Here is an 18,311-nt window from a genome sequence, read left to right as displayed (position 1 = left end):
AGAGATGGTTTGACTACATCAGGTGATCTTTTTGATGAACTTTCTCATCAAGCATTTGCCACAGATACTGGTATTTGGTGGGGAGATCTTGAAGGATGCCTTGGGTCAATGGGATTTTACTAGTGAAGCTAGAAAGCCTTTACTGCCATGAAATTCATTTCTTAGGCCTAGTGTGTACAATGTTCTATATGGTGCCTTTGTATCTTAGGCATTGTGTACCAATCAGAGTCACCCTATTTACATTGAAAAATTACAATGTTGAAGAAATTGAAAAATGACCAGGATGATTTATCTTTTATGTTACATTTTTCTCTGTTGTCTAATTAGTCAAAAGCCTGAAAAAAAAATGCATGGGCTATATTTGCAAAGGTCAGTAGCTTTGTATTCTGTGTAACTAGGTGAGAGAATGGAATTTAGAAGTCAAATATAACCTACTGAGAACATGCTCCGTGTATTTTGCTTACAGAATTCACTCTAAAAAATTTTTATACTGATTGAATTGACTTTATGATTCATTGTGAAAAGGGCACTGTAAGGTACAGACAGGGAGAAGCCATATGACGTTATATACAGGATACCAGGCCTTGTCTGTTGAACCATTTATTGCCTTAGAAAAATTCTTATGATATGTCTGACCTTTGAAGAATCAATTAAACTTGCTTAACATTCTACTCCAAAACTTTAAAGAATATTTTAATAGGAAATAAGAATATGTTGATTGTATATTTATTTTTAAGTGTATATAGACTTAGTTTTTGGTTGTTTTAAGTGGTTATTAGAATAAAAATTTCACATTATACTAATTGTTGTCTAGTCTTTAATAAATAAAGGAACCTTAGTGAGCTGTCTAGTCTTAAGAAAACAAAGGGGTAAGGGTGCCTGGGTATTTCAGTTGGTTAAGTGTCTGCCTTCGGCTCAGGTCATGATTCTAGGGTCCTGGGATGATGTCCCACATCAGGTTCCCTGCTCAGTGGGGAGTCTACTTTTCCCTTTCTCTCTCTCTGCCCCTCCCCTTCCCCCTGCTCATGCTCTCTCTCTCTCTCTCTCTTTCTCTCACTGTCTCTTTCAAATAAATTAGTAAAATCTTAAAAACAACAACAAAAAAGAAAACAAAGTGGTAAATGTCTCTGTAGGAGGAGAATAAACTTCACTGAGTGCCTATGTGATGGGTGATTCTCTATTAATGGGAATAATAATTAGAAACCAAATCTGGATGCCGCATGCATTCATTACTCCCGGGATGACATTGCATCCAAGCCATCTTAGGAGACGGAGCTAGATAATATGTCTGTTTATCTACACACATCTGTGTTCCTCTGTTTTCCTAGATATATTAAATACCATCAGTTAACACTGTTACTTCCACGTCTAATCAGACACCACAGTGTTTGTTCTAGCCTCTCTTCTTGATACACTGTTACTCTCTTCTCCAGCTGTGAGAAACCTCATTCTTATTGTTTCGAAGTGTTTACTGTGTCCCTTGACTCACAATGGGGTTACATTCCAATAAACCCACTGTAAATTGAAAATCTCTTAAATTGAAAATGCATTTAATACATGTGGCCCACCAGACATCCATCGTAGCTTAGCTTAGCCACCCTTACCTGTGCTCAGAACACTTAAATTCACCTGCAGTTGGACAAAATCATCTCACACAAAGGTTATTTATAACTATTAAATTTATCTCATGTAACATATTGAATATTGCGCTGAAAATGAAAAACAGAGTGCTGATGGGCACAGGTCGTTGGCAGCATGTCAGCCACTGACCCTCATGCCCACTGGCCGAGTGGGAGCCAGGTCGTCTCTCCCGTCATGAGAGAGAGTCCCACCCCATGTCGTTGGCCCAGGGCGAGATCACAAGTCAAACTTCCAAGTACAGTTTCCACTGAGTAGTATCACTTTCACTCTATCATAAAGTCAAAGAATCATAAGACAGGGGCCATTGTATTTGCTCAATTCACCCTTTATGTAAATAATTTCCTACACACCTCAAGCCCCTTTAGGTGTGCTAGCACCTTTTTTTCAAAGGGAAAGAGCAGCATTTCTTTTGTATCCTTAACATTGTTCTTTTCACCTTCTGCTTCTCTTGAGTTTTATTGCTTGTGTGGATTCATTCTTGTGTTTCTTTCAATTGAGGTTTCATTGCTAATGTGATATTTTATTTTTTTTTTTTTAATTTTATTTATTTATGATAGTCACACGCAGAGAGAGAGAGAGAGAGGCAGAGACACAGGCAGAGACAGAAGCAGGCTCCATGCACCAGGAGCCCGACGTGGGATTCGATCCCGGGTCTCCAGGATCGCGCCCTGGGCCAAAGGCAGGCGCCAAACCGCTGCGCCACCCAGGGATCCCCTATTTCTAATTCTTTTTGAGTTGTCACTTTATTTCTGAATTTTCTAATGCTCGTTTATGCTGTTCTTTCATGTTGACTATCATTTTAAAAATGTTCTTCAGCTTGTTTTGAAATCATATTCATGCTCTTTTAGCAAGTCTGTTGTTTTCCTTCTCATTCTTATTCTTTTTAAATATAATAATTTGACCTCAGTACTTTTCTGTTGCTGAATATTTTTTTTTAAAGATTATTTATTTGACAGAGGGAGAGCGAGCAAGCACGAGCAGGGGAGAAGGGGAGAAGAAGAGGGAGAGGCTGAAGCAGGCTTCCTGCTGAGCGAGGAGCCCGATGGGGGACTTGATCCTGGGTCTCCAGGATCCCACCCTGGGTTGAAGGCGGCGCTAAACCGCTGAGCCCCCTGGGCTGCCCACCAGATAGGTCTTGTAGCTGTTTTCCATCTGCTTGAATTTTGGGATTGGTGGATACATTTTGTCACCTCATTTGATTGAAAATATTCTCCATATGTTTGAATTATTCTAATTGCTTTTTTCTATGTGAGGATTTGGAAAAATACAGTAACCATGTTGCCATCAGCGTCATGATCTTTCCAGAATCCCTTAGAGCTTCTATATTCTTGATGTTAATTGTAAAATTCAGTAATAAATTAGTTAAGGAGAAATTATATTAAGCATTCATTTTTAAATCTTAATTGTGTATTTATAATTGAACTAGATGAGGCATATCTGTGAATATGTTTTCTCCCATCTGGATCAGTTGTGGGTTTGAATTTAAGGGAGTGTATATGTGAGAACATCCTTAGCCTGCCTGGAGATTTCCTCATTATTGCCTCACCTACTGCCTGTGCCCCAGTCTCACAACATAGTAGTTAGGGAGAAGGACTTCAGACTTTTCAGTGAACAGTTAGTGACTTTTTTCCCCCACTTCTTCCCTCTGTGTTGTCAATTGGTATCTAAACATTTCTAGAATGAAATTTTAGAATTTAATGTGAGGCTTTTGGGAAAGAGATTCCTTAAGGAATAATAAGCTTAAAAATTTTTTTGGAACTACAGATATAAAAGATTTAAGGCTATTGATTAGGCACAGGCATATAGGGTAAGGTAATTAGGATCAGTTTCTGAACATGTGTTATTACATTGCTGTTATCACAGGCACCAGTAAGTGCAAGAAAGTCAGCAAAATCCAGCTGTCCTGGCTTTCTCTCCTCCTTTCTTTTCTTCCTTCTCCATCCTCCTTCCACAACCCATCCATCATATTACGTTAATCCTTCCTCCTCCTCCCCTTCTCTGTACAGGTGGTTCACGTATTTCTGTCCTGATTCTGTTGTCCCTTATTCTCTCTCCATATTTACCCCACATTCATGGGACTCTCATGTGTAGAATGTACGCTACATGTAGGTTGTGTGTGTGTGTGTGTGCGCGCACGCACCCATGTGCACTTGCATCTTGTGTGGATATTTCCTAGAGTTTGGAATGAATGCTTTGAAGATTTCCAACTCAGGTTATTTTTCCAACTTTTTCTCCAGTTCAGTGGTAACAAAGTTTGTTACTATGAATACCTTAAGGAATAAAAGTAAACTCTCAAAACTAACTACATATTTAATTGAACTTACTTTTTGGTGATTATAGGATTTTTAGTTCTCTTCCCTTTTTTTAAGGATCCATAAATTAGGACCAAATTTACTGTGACCATTGCATAATACCATCAAATATGACATATATAAGGAACTTAAGCCCTGTGGCTCTAGTGCCTTGTTGGCCCTCTGCCTTGTGCGTGATAGGTGTTCAATGGATTTATGGGTGGAATTCATAGTTCATATTAAGTGTAATTCATCATATTATTCTGAACCAAGAAAAAAAATGGTCTTTTCTATGATGGTTTTAACTTCAGAACACTTTTGTTTCTCCTTGGAAGTACATTAACAAACCACACTGTACTCGAGAAGAAATTTAGATTGTTGTGCAATGTATGTGAGATACAGCGAAGGAGAAATTCCTTTTACCATCTCACATAATAAATCAAATGGCAGACTGCTGAGAGAATAGGAACACTAGATAGATTTAACCCTATGACCTTTTCAATAGCCAGATCTTTCCAGCCCTTGTGTATGATACTTTAACTCTTATTTGGAAACTTGAAGGTATTTTGAAGTAATTTGTTAGAAATATAAATATTTGTAGCTACCTATTAATGTGTTAGCACCTTGGGTAAGAGATAATTTCTTCTAATATACTTGAAATATCTGTTCTTTGTTAGACTATATAAAAGATTTTCAAACTTCTTGACTTTTATAGCCTCTGTTAGAAAATAATTGAATCAGTCTAGTTCAGTAAACATTTATTGACTACTAGGTACTGTGTTTGGCCCTGGAGAGCCAAAATGAATAAGACATGATACTTACCCTCAGGAAATATAAATAGATGAATACAATGCAGTGGAATAAGTGAGATAGCTGTGAGAAATGCAGAAAATATTGCAGAGACCTGGACTTGCTGAGGTGATCAGGATTGGCTTCTTGGAGGAGGGAACGTTGAAGAATGAGTAGAATGTAGTCAGGTGATGGATGGAGGTGGGTTTGCAATATGTTCTGGGATGGCAGATGCAAAGAGAGAAGTGGAGAATACCATGTATGTTCAGCAATGCTGGAGGATTGAAGAGAGGAGAGACAGGAAGTGGTGTGAAATGAGGCCGATCCATGCTTACCATGCGAAGGTGCTTAAACTTTATTTTTTACCTCAGTGGCTTTCATACTTTAAAAAAACAAAAGAGCATTAGAATCCTTCCTTCAAAATTTAAATGAGAGCAAGTATGTGCAACAGAGAGAATGTAGAATATATATATATATTTTAAATTTATTTATGATAGTCACACACACACACAGAGGCAGAGACACAGGCAGAGGGAGAAGCAGGCTCCATGCACCGGGAGCCCGACGTGGGATTTGATCCTGGATCTCCAGGATCGTGCCCTGTGCCAAAGGCAGGCGCCAAACCGCTGCGCCACCCAGGGATCCCGAGAATGTAGAATAATATAAATTCAAGAATTGTTTGGGAGTGATATTTGACAGCACCTGGTGACTAATTAGGTACAGGTGATGAGGTTGACTCACAGGTTTTCTGACTGGGTGATTAAATAGGAATTGACTCCATTGAGTGTAATATTGAATGTAAAAACAGGTTTTGTGGGGTATGATGATGAGTTACTTTGTATATGATGGAAGGATGTGGTGTTGGAATCTCCAATGGACACTTGGTACTTAAGACCGTGGAAGCCCATGAGATTATTCAGAGGTAGCAAATGGGCTGAGGTAGACTCTTGGGGTACTAACCTTAAGGGGAGAAAGTGGAAACGATTTGGAGAAGGGTGAAGAGTTTGAGAAGAGTCGAGAGAAGGTGCTGACTTGCAGACTGAGGGGATCCAGAGTTTTGAGAAGGGTAGAGAGTGATTACTGTATCAAATGCAATAAATGTTCAGTATTGGAAGGACTGAAATGTGTTTGTCAATGGGGTCATCAGTACTCTTTTCCAGGAACATCTCTTCAGGGTGTTGGGTGCAGAAACTTGAGTGTGGTGGGTTCGGGAGTGAATGGGAAGTATGGAAATAGAAATAGCACATGTAGGATACTTTTGAAAAGTTTGATCAGGAAAGGAGAAAGAATAGCTAGAGGAAAATGCAGTTTGGAAGGGGTGAGAATATTTGTGGATTTGAGTTAAAGAGACAGTAGAGATAGGAACATCTAGATTAGGAAGGAGAGGAGGTAATTGATGACGCTAGCTTCCCAGGGGATGAGAGAGTGGCAGATTGCAAAGGCTGAGGGAAGGCAATTGGCTTTGACCTGGAGTCGAAAAACTTTATTTTCTGAAATGAAGAGAGGGAGGGCAGACCGGATGTCTGGGTGGGTATATATTTCTGTGGGTATATATTTCTGTGCATAGGGGTTGGGAGTTGAAGAGAGAACATTCCTAAAACCTTCACATTTCTTCAAGAAGTTATAGGTAACATTGTTTGTGGGGAGGAAGTAAGAACCCAAGTAGGGACTTGACAAGAGAGGAGGAGATGAGGAAAGGAGAGGGGAAGTTAGGGATGAGTAGGAGGATTGACTGTGAATTTGTAGTTGTAATGGGCTGTAATTAGCTATAGCAAAAGATACAGGAAAAAGTGGAAGGTAATTTTACTGCTCCTGAATTACAGTTCTGTAATTCAGAGGTTAAAGGGCATTGAGGGTAGTTGTAAGAGATTGGTATGATTAACCAGAGGTTCTGGGATTGTTAGTGAAAGAGGATGAGGCTGATGATAGTTTTTGAAAAAATTGTGGAATCCGAGGACTGAATGCCACTATGATAATGTTCCCAAACTGTTGCAAATTGCAGTCATTTGAGGATCTTTAAAAACTACTGGTGCCTGGCTCTTCCTCATGAGCTTTGTAATTGAATTGGTGTTCATGCAGCCTGCACATTGGGAATGTGACTCTTAACATGCAGCAGTATGTGAACCACTGCTCTGGAAGGTAGAAGATCTGGAACGAGAGAAGATTGTGCTCAGTGTGGAGAAACTAACACTCAAGATTTCTGAGGTGAGGACACATTCAGCTGAAGTGGACTGGAGTTGAGACAGCCACGGAGTTGGGAGGGCAATTATGGTCTCCGTCTTTAGCACGGAAGACCCTGAAGCCCACTTTCCCAGTACTACTTGCTTTTCACTGGGTGAGGACTCTGTGAGAAGAGAGGGCAGTGCCCTCTGGCCTGCTGATTGGGGAACAGGGATTGAGGATCTGATTTAATAATAAGACTCAAACATGTCTTATTCTTGTTTTTAGATATTAATAGTGCAAAACATCTTTGATGGAAATAAAAAAACCCCACAAAGTAACAAAGCTAATGAGAACTTACTAGAAGCAAGAATAACAGCAGTCAAAAACCAGCACTTATGATGTGCTGATATCAAAATGTCTCTTTATGGGCACTTCATATGTTCATATGCAGTAGAATCTTTGTACCAGTACTCTGCATCTTGTGACCGTGTGACATCTGAATTTAGTACTGAAAGCCTAGAAAGCTGTAGTCCTCTACTAATTTCAAATTATAAATAGTAAACTATAAAAATAGCACCTGTAGCATAATTAGCACACGTAACCGTAGTAACTCACTTTTCTTACTAAGTGGTTCTTCCATGTTTTTGTGTCATTTGCCCTTGGACTTGGAATTCTCCTTAAATCCATTAGGAAGCCCCTTGCTCACCCACGGATCTAGACCATAAGTTGAAAATCACTGACTTGGGGTTGCAGGCCCTACAGTTAACCTTGGATAGAAATATATTAATCAGTCATCTCGGAGGCGGTTCATTGTAGTGTCCAAGGATAGGAAGTGTGGTTAGTTGTAGTGGTTGTGGTTGAAATTCCATACCGTGCTCTCAGTAGCCTGGAATTGGCAATGTATCCAGAGGTCTTTCTGTGATCTTCCACACATCTTTCTCTGAGTTTGTATGAAGATGCCCATTTTTTCATAATTACACTCACACTCGGAAGTAGTCAGCCTTGGGTGAGAGTGCTGTTTTCTCCAGGCAGTCGATAGGTGTGAAGAAAGAGGTAGGAAAAAGAAAAAGGAGGGGAATTTGTCAGCATAAATTGGGATTTCAGTTTCCACAGTGCACTGTAATTTGGTTCCCTGGTCTGTATTTTGATAAATGTAGTACTTGCCAATTGCTGGGCCTGGAATATCGGTGCCTCCTCCACCACCTTCACCTGGGAAGCTTCCCCTGGCTAGCTCCCACTCACCTGGCTACCTCCTTGTGCTCCCACAAGCCTCAGTTCTGTGACCACTGTCTCTGTAAAGAGGCCTGAAGTTTTCAGGTAATGCCACCATGTCTAGTAGTCATTCGGATCTTCTCTGATCATCTGGCATGTGCTTTACATCTCTATCCCAGTATTAATTCTTTTTACCAGTACCTGAAACAAAATCAGTTTGTTTACATCTGTTTCTGCGTCAGGGTTTCTTAAGTTCAACACTGTTGGCATTTGTGGCTGGATAATTCTTTGTTCTGGGAGCTGTCTTGTACCCTGTGGCATGTTGAGCAGCATCCCCAGCCTCTACCCACTAGATGCCTCTAGCACCCTCTCCCAGTTGTGACTGACAGTGATGTCTCCAGACATTGCCCGATGTCCCTTGAGGACGAGGGGTAAGTCATCTCTGGCTGAGATCTCGGAGGACTGTTTGATATTGTTCCTTATATTTCCAGTGCCTGGCACAAACTGTTCATTCAATCACTGTGAATAACCCAGAATTTGAAGGTTGATTTATTTTTTATTTTTTATTTTTTATTTTTTTTAATAAATTAATTTTTATTGGTGTTCAATTTACCAACATACAGAATAACACCCAGTGCTCATCCCGTCAAGTGTCCCCCTCAGTGCCCGTTACCCATTCACCCCCACCCCCCGCCCTCCTCCCCCTCCACCACCCCTAGTTCGTTTCCCAGAGTTAGGAGTCTTTATGTTCTGTGTCCCTTTCTGATATTTCCCACACATTTCTTCTCCCTTCCCTTATATTCCCTTTCACTATTATTCATATTCCCCAAATGAATGAGAACATACACTGTTTGTCTTTCTCCGATTGACTTATTTCACTCAGCATAATACCCTCCAGTTCCATCCACGTTGAAGCAAATGGTGGGTATTTGTCGTTTCTAATGGCTGAGTAATATTCCATTGTATACATAAACCACATCTTCCTTATCCATTCATCTTTCGATGGACACCGAGGCTCCTTCCACAGTTTGGCTATTGTGGACATGCCTGCTAGAAACATCGGGGTGCAGGTGTCCCGGCGTTTCATTGCATCTGAATCTTTGGGGTAAATCCCTAACAGTGCAATTGCTGGGTCATAGGGCAGGTCTATTTTTAACTCTTTGAGGAACCTCCACACAGTTTTCCAGAGTGGCTGCACCAGTTCACATTCCCTGAAGGTTGATTAATATGGAGTGGATTCATCTCTCCTCACCTCCATCACTAGAATCTCTGCAGAACTAATGCTGAGAAGCCCTTGATACCTAGAAATACATTTCTGGCAGATACCAGAGGATCCTGACTTCCTATATCCTAACCGTCAACTAGCTCTGCAACCTTTGTGATGGACTGGCTTGCCTCTTGGCTTCCATTTGTTTTTAGCTCTAAAGTGGAGGCAATAAGGTTGTAATGAAGTCAAATGGGCAAAATGTTTTCACACATTTATCACAATATGTATTCAGCACGCACTAGTTTAATACTCTTGATTGAGTGATTGACTGTTTCATTCATTCTGCACAACTTGAGTGAGTAGTATAAGTTGGGCCCTGAGCTGGAACAGCTGGAGAGTGCATGAATCACTTCCACACCCAGCAGGTCCTGGTGTTGAGGAGTTCCTGCTCTCATGAGCAGAATTGTGATGAGCTTTATATTACCTAAGGTATGAGTCAAGTGGGAGAGAGCCCTTGGGAGAAGACTGACCTGATGAGATGTTGGGAAGGCTTCTTTGAAGAGAGTCATTTGTGTAGAGGCTTGGTTTCAAAAGGCAAAGTGTGGAAGAGCATCCCAGGCAGAGAAGACGCTGTGCCCTGTGGGTGGGGGCAGTGAGTGCCCAGAGAGAGCATGGGGAGATGTGTGCCAGGCCGGCAGCCATGAGAGAAGAGGGTGAAAAACAGGTAAGAATCTGCTTGGCTGTATTTGAAATTTGAGATTGCTCACCACCGTGACTGTGGGTGGATTAAAGCTGTTTTCTTGTTCTCCTGTACATTTTGCCGTTATTAGTCTTAGCTTTTTTCTTAGCAATTTGGCTTTCCATAATATCCTCTCGTTTCAGTCATTCACATATGTGTTAAGGATTTGGAATACCTAGGAGGATAATTAGCCTAGGAGCATTTTTTTTTTAACAGCTTGCTTGCTTGTTTTTTCCTTTCTTTTCTATTTTTTTTTTTTTAACAGTTTCTTTACTCCAGTTACTTTCACATGTGTCTTTAACATCCATTTGAGATAAAATGAGCTGGGTTTTATTGTCCCTGTTTTACCAGTGAAGGGAATACTGTTGTGTTACCTGTTCTCTGTTTGCAGCCTCTCTCCTCTGTTTAGGAGACAGAAGAATTGGTGCAGGGGATGTTACATGAATCATACAAAGGCTTCTCTAATGAAGAAGGGGAGTGCCCCAGCTTCCATGGCTCCTGGTCTTGTGACTTTGGTGACTTGGCCACTTGGGACGAATTGCAGCTTACTCTCTTGTGCTGGTGTTATGGAACTTTAATATATTAATCTTCTAATCTGTTAATATATTAATACCATTTGGATATTATTGTTATTCAAACATTATTTAGTAAGAGATGACCTATACAAATACCTTTAGAAGATACTATCTTTATAAAAGATACGATCTAAGTGTTTATATTAATACATATATTTAACTTTTGAGTAATTTACGTTTTATTTATGTCATGTGACATAAATTATTGTATACTATCAAATCTTAAAACCTCTCAAACAGGTAAAATATCCCTTTTTGGTTTATGCTTTTTAATGAAAACACATGGAAGTGAAATAACATCAATGAGTGTATTGTCATCCATGCCAATTCATAAAATCTCCTATTCAAAATCAAATATTTAAGATAAATATGTAGTCTAATTTTTTTTTTTAATGTGGTCGAATTTTAACTTTCTCTGTCTCTGAGAAAGAACTCTTATTACCCTGTATTAAGTAACAGCAGTACAACAGCAGAGGGCACCAAATCTCCATTTCAGTCTTAACACATTTTCTTGATTGCTTCCCTTTCTTCCTCCCTCCCTTCCATTTTTCTAATACAACGGACCCTTGAATGGCAAGAGTTTGAGCTGTTTGTGTCAATTTATATGTGGTTTTTTTTTCAGTATGGTACAGTATTATAAATGTTTTTTCTTCTTTATGATTTTTTTTCTAGCTTTATTTCAAGAATACACTAATACATATAGCATACAATATATTTGCTAATTGTTAAGTTCTTGGGGATCAGAAGTATACTGAGATTTGCTGCTACATGAGGGGAGAAGGGGACTCTGTGCCCCTCACCTTCATGTTGTTCAATTGTCAACTGTACTTAAAATCATTAACATTTAAACCATCTATTTTTATAGTAAATGGTGGGATTTTTCCCTTGGCTAATTTTAGAACATTTTAAAAGCACATTAAGATATCAGTGTGTTTTTTTATTCAAACCTTTTGCATTTAACATTATGTATAAAATTCTTTTAAAGATCTTTATTCAGTAGAATATCCTATCTATAATCAAGAATAAAATTTTTAATTTTTCCTACCAAAATATTCTTAGGTGATAAACCAGTTCTTTATACTATACTTAAGAAATCAAAAATTATTTAGACCATGCATTAGAAATATGACACCTCAATCATTTTATAAAACGCTATATTATTATTTGTCAAGTACATATTTTTCCTATATTCTATTTTAGGACTCGGTTGCTATTTATAGACGCATGTACCTCTGTGTGTTAGATTATATATATAACATTTCCCCTAGTCTTAGTATCCTTGATCTCTGGTTTCAAAGCAGATTTAGAATTAGTTTTTTTTTTTTTTTTAGTCATTTACTCATCTGCTTCACACAGCATCAAAATCAGCTGATGCTTAATGCTCACTGGTATAAATCAACTTTAGGTAGAAATCTGTACTATTTGGTGCTATAGGTTGGACTCCACACTTTTTCAGGAAAAGTAATTATCTTACTAGGTAGCTTTAGAAATAGTCCTGAAAACTGTGACTTTAGAAAATGACTCAGAAATAAATAAGTTTAAAAATCAGGACCGCTGAAGTGAATGATGCAAGAGTAAAATTATTGCCAACATTCTAAATTTCTCTAAATCATCAGATAAAATGACATATGCTTAAAATATAATTTTAATGTTGGTTTTAGGGGACAAAGCTATCAGGTGTTTCAGCAGACATGATTTAACCTAGCATAAATTCACATACATAATAATAATAGATGTTATAACAAGGATGCATCATTTTCTCCTCCGCAGATTGTAAATTGTTGTTTTCTTTTTGCTGTGGGTGCTACTTATGGTATGCATGTGTGTGGATATGCTGAAAAATGCTGGGCTTGAATAAAGATTCATCTCCTGTTCATAGTCCTGTCATTTTCCTTGGGTTTTTCACTTGCAGTACAATTTTACTTGCTACTCTTAATGTGATTGCCACAGGTTCACTTGCAGTGCTGAACAAGCAATCCAACAATTTTTTTCTATTGTTGCATTTATGTAATATTTTAAGTCAAGTTCTTTATTTAGTATTTGAAATAGCTAAATCTGTATTTTCCTCTATACAGAAAATATAATGCTGTAATGGGCTTAGCCCTTAAAATGAAAATGTCAGATACATCTGTCTTACTAGCTTTTAAGTACGTTGTATGTCTTTTGCAGTTACTGTTGAGTTTTACTAGCAAACTTACTAGCAAATGAGACCGTTTCATTTGTCTATATTTTATAATTTAGCTTTTCTTGTTGCCCTTTTTTCAAGTAAGTACAAAGGCTTTATTTTCTTACAAGCATCTTACATATAATAGACACTCCACAAATATTCGTTGAATTTAATCTTCTGTGATGATGTAAAAGGGAATTTGCAAGCATACATTTCAGATGTTCTTAATAAAGGTGACAGAGCAAGCATATTAACATTCCTTTTAAAGACTTTCCAGGATTAGGTAGCCTGTATGTGAAATTGTTAACTGTAAGATGATTTGAATAAATTCATTTGCTCTGGATTTGTGTATCTTATGATTAAGCTAAGAGATCCTTGCAGTTTGATAGATGTTTCTGCTCATTTGCCTGTAGCTAATCTTAGTGTGAAATATTAGAATATCAAGTGTGTCTGTGATCAACTGCCATCTCCATGTATTTAGCTGAAGTCTTACTTTACAACTTTGCTGGTTATCTACATTTTATTTTAATAAGCCTGTAAGTTAGTAAAATCCATTGTCAGGTACTTGAGGTCATATGCAGGGCTTGGGGATGAGTCATTTTCTCCTTTTTCCCTTCAGTCTCCCTCTGTTTTCACCTGCTTTTATTATTGGTTTCTGTTTTCATTCTCTTTTTCTGACTGTGGTTTGCTTGTAGGTAGTATTTGCCACAGTGACACAATCAGCACGGAGAGGTTGTGATAAGAGGAGTTGCACACAATCACATCCAGATATCATGGTACCAGACACTAGATAACCTTTCAGTTGTCCACACACATGGGCTTTCTTCTGGTGCACCTCCGGAAAGAGACAGTACCAGAGCAGATCTCGGGGTGCTGAAAGGGGCCCAGATGTGGTTGACATCAGAGGAGAGAGATTAAAAGCCGACCTTGTATCCTCACTCTTGCATTCTTTTTTCTTCAGGCCACTCTTGCTGCCTCAATAAGTTCCTTACCAAACATGTTTGATCTTACATTTTTTGGTAGTAATGATCTCCCTTTCTTCTAATAGAATTTTGTAGATATTTACTGGAAAGACAATATTTACTAATGTACTGTGGTGGGCTCTCAATTTTATGTGATGTTCCCTCATACATAGTGACATGTCTGTCTACCTAAAGTTGATGTAGGAGGATGTTTTATCTTTTTCTGTGATGTAATGAACCTTATTCCCCGCATAGTGCTGGGGCTATAGCAGCAACTTAGCTATCAATATTAATAATTTTTATATCAATATTTTAGATATAATGTATTATAAATAACTTTTATCATTCAGATTAACGTCAGTCAATTTTTGTATTACACCTTCAGCGTTTGAAAAAACAGATACGAAGCACAGTGGTGTTAGAAATAAAAGAGTAATGTACGCATTCTTCACCCCTTCCCATCTTCTACATTCTCAGTACTGTTGCATACTTTTATCTTCCCTCATCTGGATGGCTTCTGTTTCCTCCCAATTCATATTCATGACTCTGATCTTCTTTTCAGCCAACATTGCTGGTGGATAAACATCTATAAAATTAAATTTGATCATGTTCTTCCACTCTCTTAAGGCTTTTAGGTGATAGTTCTCAAACTTTACTGCATGACATTATTTGAGTTCTCATTAGGCAGATTCTGATCCATCCAGGTCTATTCGTACTGATCCAGGCTTGGTATCAGGCCCAGGAACCTGTATTTTAACAAATAGCCCTGATGATTCTGAGAGAAGCACTGCTTTAATGGCTCCCGAGCCTCCAAGGTGAAGTTCTGAGCCTTTGTGTGAACCTCTGTGCTCTCAGTGAACCGACCCTTCGTCAGCATTCTTTCTCTTGGTCATCTGTGGCTTCATCAACATCCAGCCTGTCATGTGTCCTGCTTTAATCCTTTTTTACATTTTGCTATCTTTCTGCTCTTTCATAGTTACCCCTTCAGAGAAGCTTTCCCTGGTCACCCAAGGTGGAGTTGGTGCTTTCTCTGTTGTGTCCCTTATTGTACCTTGCAATCCTCCTCTCTTTAGAGGACCATTCCTACTGTATTGTCATAGTGTCTTTACATGTCATTCATTATTTGTGAGGTTTGAATTCCATGACTAGAAAGTCATCTTATTTGTCTTTGTATCTCCAGTATCTTGCACAAACACAGGCGAATGCCTAACAAATGAATTAAATATGGGAATAAAATGCAGGTCTTGGTTTTTTTAGGTCATATTTTATATACTATAAATTTATATTATTACACTCTTTAGATTCTTCAGCTGTGCTATAGAAATTATTTCCCACTTTCCTTTGATTCAGTTCAGAGCAGAGGTTTAAGCAAAGGAGACAGAATTAGTAATAATTATGGAAATAATTTTTGAAAGAGCAGCCACTTGAGACTTTTTTTTTTTATAAATTGTTTTACTTTTTTTTTTAAAATTTATGAGGCATACAGAGAGAGAGAGAGAGAGAGGCAGAGACATAGGCAGAGGGAGAAGCAGGCTCCATGCACCGGGAGCCCGACGTGGGATTCAGTCCTGGGTCTCCAGGATGGCGCCCTGGGCCAAAGGCAGGTGCTAAACCGCTGCGCCACCCAGGGATCCCCACTTGAGACTTTTTTTTACATTTTTCTTTAATTAAGATATAATTGACGTACAACATTACATTAGTTTCAGGTTTACAACATGATGATTCGGTATTTGTATATATTGTAGGATGATCACCACGGGAAATCTAGTTAACATTTGGGAAATGCCTCTTGAAGGATGGGTAAAATTTGACTTAAGCGGTTGTAAGGAGAATGAGAAGGGAGCATCATCCTGGCATAAGCAAAAGCATAAACATGTGACACTGCATGGTTCTGGAAGATACAAGTGGTTTAGGGGCGCCTGGGTGGCTTGGTCATTTAGACATCTGCCATTGACTTAGGACATTATCCTGAGGTCTTGGGATCAAGCCCTACATCGAACTCTCTGCTCAGCAGGGAGTCTGCTTCTCCCTTTCCTCCTCCTCCTCCTCCTCCTCTTCCTCCTCTTCCTCATGCTTGCACTCTCTCAAATAAATTTTAAAAAATCCAAAAGAAAAAAGATACAAGTGATTTAATTGGGCTGTAGTAGAAGATATAGGTGTTGTGGGTAGAGATGAAATTGGAGGAGTAGGCAGCAATATATTTTAGAGGATATTTTGGGCTTTGCAAAGAAGTGTTTGCTTTGCAGAGATTGTATCCTTGGATTAGAAAGTGCTATTGAAGCCTCTTCAGCTAGGAAGAAACATGGTCAGATGGGACGAAGATTGAGACAGAAGAAAAACCAGTTACGGGAATTTGTTATAATTTTATGGTAGAAGAGTTGATTAGCAATCTAAAATAATTTTATAAATTTTTAATGATGTCCTTTGTTCATTCTGCCAGGTACTCTGTCTTACACAAGACGAGTAAGACATAGTTAGTTACATAGTTAGTTCCCATAGAGTACAGGAAAATGTAAATATATAAAATACCTAACTATATCAACACAGCCAAGACGTATGTGTTTGTGATGTATAGTATATATATAAAATGTTATGAGAGCTGGATTCGTTGTGGACTAATTTTCCTTGGGAGAATTAGGGTCTTGGTGGAAGAGAAGGGATGAGAACGAACAAAGAAGAATATTTTGGGCAAAGGAATAAGTAAAATGATTAATGGATCGGGGACTTGTGGTTATGGTATGAGAACTTGTTTGTTAAAGCTGGAAAAATATTTGGTATCAGACTGTAAAGGGCCTTGAATGTTGTGCTGAAGGATTTTGTATTTTATCCTGGAGTCATATTTTCTGATTATGAAAATAATATATATTCACTGTATACCATAAGAAATATAGGGAAATATAAAGAAAAAATATTCTATAATTCCATTACAAAATATAATTACAAATATATTCATGTATTTCTTCCCAGTGTTTCTCACCATGGTCAGATACATACTTAAGCATTAAATAAATGAAATCAGAGCCATACTCTGTGTGTGTGTGTGTGTGTGTGTGTGTGTGTGTGTGTGTGTGTGTGTAATTTTATCTCCTTTAAAATTCGAACAGGAGGGGTTCCTCATTCGCTCAGTCGGTTAAGCATTTGCTTCAGCTCAGGGTCCTGGGATCCAGCCTCGAGTTGGGTCCCTGCTCAGTGAGGAGTGTGCCTCTTTCTCTCCCTCTGCTCCTCTCTGCTCCCCTCCTTGTGCACGTATTTGTGCACACACTCTCTCCCTCTCTTTCAAATAAATAAAATATATATAAAAAAATTTGGAACAGGAAATTTTGCCACGTGGTCAAATGTGCCCAGAAAGCATGATTTGTAGTGCTTGCAGTATTTATTCTACTATATGGCTACACTTAAATTATTTATCTTTCCTTATTGTTAGATTATTTAGGCTTCAATTTAAAATAATGGCTACCATTTCACTGAACATCTTTGTATGTCTGTATTTCTGATTATTTAGGAGAGAGTTCTAGAAATAAATGCACTGGATCAAACTGACTAAAGCCTTGCAATGTATTTTGCCACACTGCTCTTCTAAAAGGCTGCTATTTAAATTCACGCCTGCAGTGTGTGGGTTTGATTTTCATTGTACTCCTGATCTAAGTAGTTTTAGTGTTACTGTGTGCTAATTTTATAAATGGTATCTTGTAGTTATTTTAACAGTTATTTCCTTGACAACTAGTTTGAGCTAGTTTTTCCCTGTATTTATTGACTCTTTGTTTTCTTTTACTGTGAATTGTCCTTGATCTTTATGGTATTCTCCCTCTTACTTGGGCATTAGTATTTTTCTTGCCGATTTTAAGAAATATTTATATAGATTGTAACTCTTTCAGTCTTATTTCTGGGACATTTTCTTATTTCTTTTTAATATTTTTATAGTAGTGAATTTTAAATTTAAGAGGAGTTTCAAAAGCTCTTTCTCATCTAGAGATCAGATATATTCACCTATATTTTGATTTAGCTTTTAATTTGTATTCTCCATTTCTCTTCATAACCCGTGAGAATGGCAGCTTTTTGGCAGAAGAGTGATGTGGTTGGATTTGTGCTTTTGTGGCTCTGTGGAGTTGTGTTGGAGTAGAGACTAGAGGCGGTGAACACTAGTGAGAGGAGAAAATAAGTGTCCAAATGTGGTACAGTGATAGTGGGGATAGAATAGAAGAGGAATGATTCTCCACTGATGGTCTGGGAGGCACAGCGGGTTCAGTGGCATCGTGGACATCAGGACATTTAGACTGTGAGGTGCTATGGGACATCTAGATACAAGCTGTTTTAAGTAGAGGGTTGAAACTCCAGAAGGTTGGTCCTTCTGATGATGGAAATTAGGGAGCCACAGGTGTTAGTCTTAATGTGGGAGTAGGATGACTTTTCAGGTTTGGTGACTGCTGAGAAGAATGGTCAGAATTAGAAGGTTCACCGGGAAGGGAAGCCCAGAGAGGTGGCTTTTAACTTTTTTTTTCCACTTATGGTTTTCTCTCACTCACCCAACAAAAATAAGAATGTCAGATACTGCAAAGAGTGTTTCC

General features: G+C 38.5%; 1 protein-coding gene across 5 annotated transcripts in view; it reads left to right on the top strand.

Annotated features, from left to right (window-relative positions):
• Positions 1 to 18,311, top strand: part of LOC129514524 (WD repeat-containing protein 7) — a 353,352-nt gene that overhangs the window by 82,128 nt on the left and 252,913 nt on the right. The window lies entirely within an intron of this gene.

The sequence above is a fragment of the Nyctereutes procyonoides genome, unplaced genomic scaffold (genome assembly GCF_905146905.1).
Source record: "Nyctereutes procyonoides isolate TBG_1078 unplaced genomic scaffold, NYPRO_anot_genome, whole genome shotgun sequence".
Taxonomy (NCBI): Eukaryota; Metazoa; Chordata; class Mammalia; order Carnivora; family Canidae; genus Nyctereutes; species Nyctereutes procyonoides.
The sequence above is the reverse complement of the archived record's forward strand: the minus strand, read 5'-3'. Positions and strand labels throughout refer to the sequence as shown.